This window comes from Bufo bufo, chromosome 7, assembly GCF_905171765.1.
Source record: "Bufo bufo chromosome 7, aBufBuf1.1, whole genome shotgun sequence".
NCBI classification, from domain to species: domain Eukaryota; kingdom Metazoa; phylum Chordata; class Amphibia; order Anura; family Bufonidae; genus Bufo; species Bufo bufo.
This window is the reverse complement of record NC_053395.1, coordinates 214,005,076-214,014,722: the sequence shown is the minus strand read 5'-3', so window position 1 is coordinate 214,014,722 and position 9,647 is coordinate 214,005,076.

Here is a 9,647-nt window from a genome sequence, read left to right as displayed (position 1 = left end):
CCTATTCAAAATGGTCCCGGGCTATAAGTGGTGTACCCCAAGGTCAGTGCTGGGCCCTTTATTTTTTAATTTATTTATTAATGACATTGAGGACGGTATTAATAGCACCATATGTATTTTTGCAGATGACACTAAGCTGTGTAGAACTGTACAGTCTATGGAAGATGTCTACAAACTACAAGCTGACTTGAACACACTGAGTGATTGGGCATCAACTTGGCAAATGAGGTTCAATGTGGACAAATGTAAAGTTCTGCATCTTGGTAGTAATAATCTCTGTGCTTCATATGTCCTAGGTGATGTAACACTGGGAGAGTCACTTATATAGAAGGATTTGGGTGTCCTTGTAGATGGTGGATTAAATTACAGCATACAATGTCAATCAGCTGCTTCTAAGGCCACCAGGATATTGTCATGCTTTAAACGAGGCATGGACTCGCGGGGCAGGGATGTAATTCTACCACTTTACAAAGCGCTGGTGCGGCCTCATCTGGAATACGCAGTCAAGTTCTGGGCACCAGTCCATAAAAAGGATGCACTGCAGCTGGAAAAGTACAGAGGAGAGCGACTAAACTGATAAGGGGTATGGAGGGTTTGAGTAATGAGGAAAGATTAAAATAATTTTATTTATATAGTCTTGAGAAGAGACGTCTAAGGGTGGACATGATTAACCAATACAAATATATAAATGGGCCATACAAAAAAATATGGTGAAAAACATGTAAAATGCCCTCAAAAGACAAGGGGGCACTGCCTCCGACTGGAGAGGAAATAGTTTAGTCTTCCTATCTGTGGAATAGTCTACCTCAGGAAGTGGTCACAGCAGGAACAGTGGGCAGATTAAAAAATAATAATAATAATAATAAGCGCTTAGATACATTTTTAAAAGTGAATGACATTAATGCTTATGAAAATGTGTTATGAAAAGTCTGGGTCTTGCTCCCCTTTTTTAAAAATGTACATCCCCACCTATCCCTTGGTTGAACTTGATGGACTTATATCTTTTTTAAACTGTATTAACTTACAGTTAATGCAGTTGCAATCTATCTATCTTTATATCTATCTATCTATCTATCTATCTATCTATCTATCTATCTATCTATTTCATATGTATTTCATATCTATCTATCTATCTATCTATCTATCTATCTATCTATCTATCTATCTATTACTTTCTCCTTTCTCTCATTTTCCTCCGCTTTCCCCTCTTTCTCCTTTACCATTAACTTCTCAGAAGTTTCCGCACAATATTTGTCATTTACCATCAACTTTCAACAAGTTTTAGGACTTTCTACAGTGGTTACGATAATTTGCAAAGCTAATATCCACCCCCCTCTTCCTGGCAGATCCTCCTCTCCGTCCTGTATAAATTAGACATCATTATAGATCTATTTAAAAATATTTGTATGCTCCTGTCATTCCTGCTTATCTTAATTCTCTTTCTCCGGCGTCTGCCAGTTTTTATATTCATCACATTAGCCATCATTCCTTCACATCTCCAGCCGCCATTAATAACATCAATCAAAGATGAGATCAGGTAATAGAATACACAATTTACCAATAGAACATGAACAAAAACAGACCAAACAAAACTGACTTTATTTACTGCGAACTCCGTGGGAGTTTTTACAGTTTTGCATATTTTCCTTGGGGAACCTTATTCATGAGAAAACGAAATGTTTAGTGGAAAGTATTCAAGTGCAGTGTATTGTAGTGCAAAACCTGGTGTCATCATGTACGGTACCGTATAATAATGTATTAGTATTAGTGTTCAGCTTTAATATTCGGATAGCAAATTTTTATCGCAAATATCACCACTTCGAGAATTTGCGAAAATTTAGAATTTAGTGCTATATATTCGTATTCGCAAATAGTGTTGATCGTGAATATTCGTGTTGATCGTGAATAGTGTTGATCGTGAATTTATCGCGAATATCGGCACTTAGCCACATCCCTTCCAACCAAAAGGTAAGTTGCCTACCCCTTAGTGTTGATCAGTAAATTCTAATCGCTAATTTTTATCGTGAATATATTACATTGCCGATTTTGGCAAGCAACTGAATAATGACTGGAGATCTCGAATTAGAAAATTTGAGAAATATTGCAAATTCGAATATTGCCTATGTCGCTCATCACTAATTTAGTATATTCTGCAAAAAATTAAATTCGGCAAATCGCCGAAGGACAAGACATATATATACTTCGACATAGTTTTGCTAGTGCGCACTTATCCTGCGGTTTTATTTTATTTTATTTATCTTTTTTTTTTATTTTTGTGTGAAATTGTTTTTTTTTTTTTTTTTTTTTTTATTGCATATTTTTAAACGTGATTGTATAACAATTAATTGCTGTAATAAACTGCCATGTTCTATGTGATCTGCATAATTGAGTGCCAGTCTCATACTATTCTTTTCTAATTGTCCCTCATACTGATTGGGTGATCAGTTTTAGACTAGAGCACCAGTTCCAGGCGATAAAGGAGGTGAGCTATCCACTCTAGTGTCATTATAATAGAATATGCCTAATCTTGTCTGGATAAGAATAGGACATGTTCTATGTTTTTCGGGTGCGGGTCCGCATTTCCGGATCCGGGCAGCACATCGTGTGGACCCATAGAAATGAATGGGAACAGAATTGCCGACGTGTGAATGGACCCTAACAGTTACATGCTTTCAATTTTTTTACAGTTGGATTTGCCTTCCTAACCTTCAATAGATTCTAAATCTATAAGTCTGTGTTGCAGAATTACATGCAGATTTGGGGCAGATTTCATTAACTACAAGTCCACAATGTGTGAACTTACCCTTAAGATAACAAAATGAATGGGGACGATACAATGCATGGATGTGAACGGTCTGTCAAAGCAGGACCACAATAAATTAAATTGTTAGGCCAGCTGTGTGAATTCCGAAAAGCCTGTTCCGGCAGAGAATGGCCAGCTGGAATTTATTGGATCCGGCACTGTCGGATGCCAATGGAATGAACGCCAGCCCCATTAAGTATAATAGGGTCCGGCGTATATAACGTCCGCATCCGGCTGCCAAGCAGAGAACCCGCCGGGACAGAAACGCATTGCGTGGATTGTAGCTAGCACTGGTGTGAAGGTAGCCTTATCTCCTAATAGAACATAAAGATTTAGTTTTTCTTAATGGGACAACAAAAGGGATAATTTGACACATTAGCCAAAGGAACACTTTACTGAATCTACCCCCGGGGCAGTATTGCTCGAACAATAATCTGCAGCAGAACCGGGGCATCAGGGCCTCCTGAAGTCACTTTCAGATGATCAATATAGTGATTGTGCATGAAGCAGAATATCAAGCAACATCCCAGAGCCTAAAAAGAAGATAATTTAACCATAAAAGCTAACGTAGACTAAGAGAAATATATAACCGCTGATAAGGAAAAAAATTTATGCCTTTTCACATTCTAACTATAGGTCTGGGTTTCCCTTTGTACTCCTGACTGACTTGTCAAATATTATATGGTTTGGATTTACTTTTGCACCTATGACTGGCTCGCCAAATATTACCGTATTTTTCACTTTATAAGACGCACTTTCCCCCCCCCCCAAAGTGGTGGGAAAATGGCCGTGCGTCCTATAAAGCAAATACTAGTGAGTGCTTCCATTATGGAAGCGCTCACTAGTATGAATTAGGTGTCGGGGAGGGGAGTGAAGCGCCGCAAGCGGTTGTAGTACTCACCCTCCCCGGTCTTTCTTACTGGGGCAGGCGCTGCACTGTCCTGACCACATAGAGCGTCAGGACGTAGTGCACGCACTATGACCTGATGCTGCACGCAGTCAGGTGACAGAGCAGCACAGGCCGGGAAGATATGGGAACACGACTTCTGCCGGAGGTGGAGAGGACCGCGGTGCAGGACAGGTAAGAGATGGTTTTTAGTTTAACCTGATCTGAGGTCTGATGGGGGTCTCACTATCTGTGCTGATGGGGGTCTCACTATGTGGGCTGATCTGAGGTCTCATGGGGGTCTCACTATCTGGGATGATGGGGGTCTCACTATGTAGGCTGATCTAAAGTCTGATGGGGTCTCACTATCTGGGCTGATGGGGGTCTCACTATGCGGACTAACATAATGTCTGATGGGGTCTCACTATGTGGGCTGATATAAGGTCTAATGGGGTTCTGACATGAAGGGCTGATGTGATTTCCTGATATGGGGGCCTGATCTGATGTCCTGATATTTATGGGGGTCTGATCTGAAGTCTGATGGGGTCTCACTATCTGGGCTGATGGGGGTCTCACTATGTGGGCTGATCTGAGGTCTGATGGGGGTCTCACTATGTGGACTAATATAAGGTCTGATGGGGGTCTCACTATGTGGGCTGATATAAGGTCTGATGGAGGTCTGACATTGTGGGATGATATAAGGTCTGATGGGGTTCTGACATGAAGGGCTGATGTGATGTCCTGATAAGTGGCGTCAGATGTGATGTCCTGATATGGGGGTCTGATCTGATGTCCTGATATTTATTAAGGTCTGATCTGATGATCTGATATGAGGTCTGATGAAAAATATTTTTTTCTCATTTTCCTCCTTTTAAACCTGGGGTGCGTCTTATCATCCAGGTGTGTCTTATAAAGTGAAAAATACGGTATATGGTTTGGGTTAACCTTTGTACTCCTGGCTGACTCGCCAAATTTTAGATAGTTTGGGTTTAACTTTGTACTCCTGATTGGCTCACCAATGTAGGGATGAGCGAATCGACTTCGGATGAAACAGGAACTCCGTACAGTATTAGAATGTATTGGCTCCGATGAGCCAAAGTTATTGCTTCGCAAAGTCTCGCGAGACTTCACGCAATAACTTCATAAATTAATTTGTACTGTAAAAAAAACATTTCCCGAACATTGCTCCCGCTCCGTACAGTATGAGAATGAAGTTTTATGCGAATCGACTTTGGATGTTTCATCTGAAGTCGATTCGCTCATCCCTAATTATATGGCTTGGGTTTACCTTTGTACTCCTGGCTGGCTCGCCAAATGTTAGCTGGTTTGGGTTTAACTTTTTGTACTCCTAGCTGGCTCAATAATTAATATGTAATAAAGATCCATTGTGTCCCATGGAGAGTAGCCTGAAATGTTTTATTACTGATTATTTGTGATATTTGTTATAAAATTTACCGGGACTGATGCGGTTTCCATGACAGCCAACTCCTTACTCAGAGCAGATACTTTAAAAATGACTAATGCAGACTATTTCTGAACAGTGCAGACATCAAAGGCTGTATATTTTCATTTTATAAAATAATACTGATATTTTTGAAGGCTTTTCTACTGAAGGAACATATTGATTTAAATGTAATTTACTGTATACAGTCATGTTTTTTCATCATAATAGCTGTCATTATGAAATCAGTCATTTTCAGCTGAACCTAAAGGACTGGTTCACCTCTGAATATCGTTATAGGGTTTATATATAAATATATTTTATATAAAATGTTTAGCAACTTTGTCCAAAGTTTGTATTGATCCCAAGTTACAGTTAGCATAAAAATTCGAAGCTGTATGTGTGCAACTCTCTGGGTAGATATACAAGTATTTCGCATATTGGTCGACTTATAGACTCCTAACGACTCAGTAGAGCGCCTCCGATCTATGCTATTCAGCATTCTGGGAGAGCCATCCTATGTTTTTCTACATCGAGTTTCTGTACATTGTGTACAGTGCTTGGTGTTCATCAGACACTTGCACTATACACAGATACTGAACAAGAAGAACATGCTGGAGGATATATCTGCCTACAAGCCTGCAGATGGGCTTGAGTACAAGATAAATTATGAAATGCACCTGTAAAGACAATTTATGTAATGCATATCAATGTAAATTATTCCATTAATATGCCTGTAAATAAAATTTGCACAATGATCACAAGTGTTCAATTACCGGACGATTGTACAGAGATGAGTGGTGCAACAGAGGCGAGGCTCATCATCACATGTCTGACACAGATCACCTTTGAAGGAAGCTGCTTCTCCTATGGAACTGTATGGTGGGGATCAGGACCCACCGTATGGGAGGGGTTACTTCCCCCAAAGAAAGCAGTGACACTAATACACCGGGCCACAATTTCCCTTTAAAATGTAAAAACATCATTGCTGTTCTCCTGGTAGAGAGCAGAGAGGAGTCGATCCCTCAGGTGGCATGGTCAGTGCATCAACCACTTATAGACTGTTTAAGGTGGAGGAAGTGCAAGACCTTGCAGTGGCAAGTGATGACACTGAGGGGAAGAACCCTGATAAAGCACTGCCTGCCACCATTTTCAGGAGAGTGGCAAATTCCACATGGTGTGCTTTTACCCCCTGTTAGAAGTCCAATGGTCAGGTTCTACAGGAGGACAGTAAATCTACCTTCTGCATGTTCTTAGTGGAAGTGGCATAGTTGCACTGACCCTAGTGCACATTCCTGGCTTAAGAAACGCCAAAGAAAGACTCAGACAGTAGATGTCACGGATGTAGTAGGGGAGAACACCAAAAGACAACAAGAAGGAAGGGGAAAGACACTAGGCCTCACCGCTAGGGAAGGAAAAGGGTCACCACCTATAAAACTCTGCTCCTGGTCCTAACTCCTATCCGTATGGGCACCTCTCGATGGTAGAGATACCCATACACAGGAACCTAGAAAACCCTAGTGACCCTCAGATGCCCTAAAGATAATGACATGGCATAGACCACCCATTCCTTCCCTAGGTTTCACTGAGGCCTAGTAAACAACCAGGGGGGGAAGAAATACAAAACACAACAAGTGGAACACTTAACTTTTGAGGATGATGAATGAACAGGACTCCAACAAGAACCACACTCCAGCTCTTCCAAAACCAAATGAAGCTATCCCAAGCAAAGAGTGATGGGTAAAGTCAGACTAAATAGGGCGAGGTAAAGGTCACATGATCCACACCTAAACAGGAGGTGTGGACATACCAGCAACACACAAAGTGAAACCAAAAGAGGCTGTTAGATCACTAATGCGTAGATAATCTTTCAGACCTTCTGAGACCTGTCACAGATGTGACAGTAGAGTGACCTTAAGGTCCAAATATGGCCAAAGCCACACAGCTTGTACTTGCTTGACATAAACTTCAGTTAAACAGGCTGCAGACCTGGCTTGTACTGCTGTCCTTGGGTAGGGACAAGAAGCAGTGGTCATCATGGCTGTCTTGACCAGAAGACCGTGATGGGTGACAGATCATGGGAGGGTCAGCGTGACAGAGCAGCCTGTGATATAAAATGACTGCTAAAATGCGGGAATGGGAGGAGAGGGAGTCTCACTCCTAATAGGTTTGTTGCTGAAGACAAGATGGCAGCAGGAGATGACAACTGCAGCAATGACTAATGTTCTGACGAGGAGCCTGGGAACAGAGGGAGTCTGTGTCCTGACAAAGTGCCAGGTGAGAAGCAGGGTCCTTTAGAGAGAGACAGAAGAGTTAGTGGCGTAGGGACCTGAATAGGAGCCGATACCCTGACCCCTTCATCAGGGAAGTAACAAGGTGCAAAGGAGACCCCGAGATAAGACGCTTGATGCCTGGAGAGGCCTGAACATTGCTCATGGATCAGGGAGGTCCATTCTGGATAAAGTAATAGTAATAGTGTTTTACACTGTACATACTGTAGTTTGTGGGTCTGTAAATTATGGACTGTTAATACATTAATACAAGAGACTGAGCAAGCAACCGTCAAGCGGTGTGCCTTTTAGAGACTGTTTGCTCCCTCATTTTGAGAGACTTGTTACTATGTTCCATTTCAATGTGATAAAGTACCATGCCATCCAATGGAGGGGATATGTGTAAATGTTGTACAATAAAGTTTGCTGGAAATTTACATGCAGTCATCGGCCATATTTCTGCGCCATCCAAAACAACCTGCAAGCTCGTCCCCACACTTTACACAACCACTGACTAAGTGACATATAGAGCTCCTTCTCTCTTCAAAAACAGGTTATTCAGCAGCTGCAGTATGTTGTATGCAGAACCTCATAACATAATACACACCTCAGGTCAAGGGCGGACACAGACACGAGAGGGCCCCTGTGCAAGACCAGCAAAGGGGCCCCTTGCTCTCAAATAGCTCACTATAGAGCACCTCAATGACTCTCTAGCCATCCACAGATGCCTGAGAATGAAATTCCTTAGCTCAGTCCATTACATACAGTCCAAGGGTCCATTCACACGTCCGTAAGTGTTTTGCGGATCCACAAATTGCGGATCCGCCAAACACGGACACTGGCAATGTGTATTCCGAAATTTGCGGACCGCACATCGCCGGCACTATAATAGAAAATGCCTAATCTTGTCCGCAATTGCACACAAGAATAGGACATGTTCTATTTTTTTGCGGAAACGGAAGCACGGATGCGGAAGTGCGGACCCTAACAGGCAGCAGATAGCAACTTTTAAGGTGACAGTAGTGGGCCCCCCTACCTCCTGGGCCCCTGTGCAGCTGCACAGGTTTCACATATGGTATTTTCACCCCTGCCTCAGGTGCTTCAAAACCTCATAATACACACCACAGCTGCTGCCGAACCTCATAATACACACCTCAGCTGCTGCAGAACCTCATAATACACACCTCTGCTGCAGAACATACAGAGCTTTGTTAAAAAATAGTGCATTTGATGTCCCTCAATCTTTGACATGAATTTACACCTTACTCTCCAAAAAGAGGTTCTGCAGCAATTTAGGTGTGTACCAATTGAAGATCAGTATTCTTGCAAGAGCTGGAGATCCACAGCTCCTATATATGTTTGGAATATTAGGTAGTGCTTGTCTACTTTGTAATATTCATATAATTGTTTTCACATTTTTTTCCATCCACATCTGAATAAATTTGCCCGCTTGGTTGTCAGGCAGCAGAACGCACAGAAAGAAGTCTATGCAAATCTTCTCACACCGCCGTCTGGCTCGTCGTCAGGTCAGGTTTGCTAAAGCAAGGATCTTTCCTCCAACTAAGGTCTCATTTCTCACAAGTAAAGGAGGAATTCCCCTAAGGAGAAGACTTTCTAGAATTGTAGAGGAAATATTCTCGGCGTGGGTGGAAATACATTGAGCATGAAAGAGTCTTGTTTTCTGACTCAGATACTTTAAAGAAACATTTCAAGTCGATATAAGAGGGCACAAAGCCTATATTGATGACACTGGGGGACCTCTCCTGGGGCCAGGCTTGTGGTATGGACTGAGTCAAAGGAATTTAAGCGAACGCCACGTGCATATGGGATATAAGTCGGTCTTCTAGATAGAATATAAAAAAGGATATTGAGGCAGAAGCTTGAAATTATCAGCGCTCTGTATCTTGACGGTGGGGACCATGGGAGTTTGTACACTTCTTCTGGCCTTCACATAATTGCTTTCACCTCTAGCTACGCCAGGAGATTAACAGTGGGCAAGCTAAGACAGACAAAAGTCCATTACCACAAAATGGATTTACTCGAAAAAGCGGTATGAGCCTGTAACCTTAACAAAGGTAAAGAAATCATGAATATTTTAGGTTCGATAGAAAATATGGCTTTCAAGTGGAAAATGTTAATAATTTTGGAGAAATTGGCAGGTACAGTACAATAGTTCTTATAAACACCCATATTCAAGTACTTTATTGGGACACCTTAAGTACCTACAGGAGGTGGGATCCCTCCTTC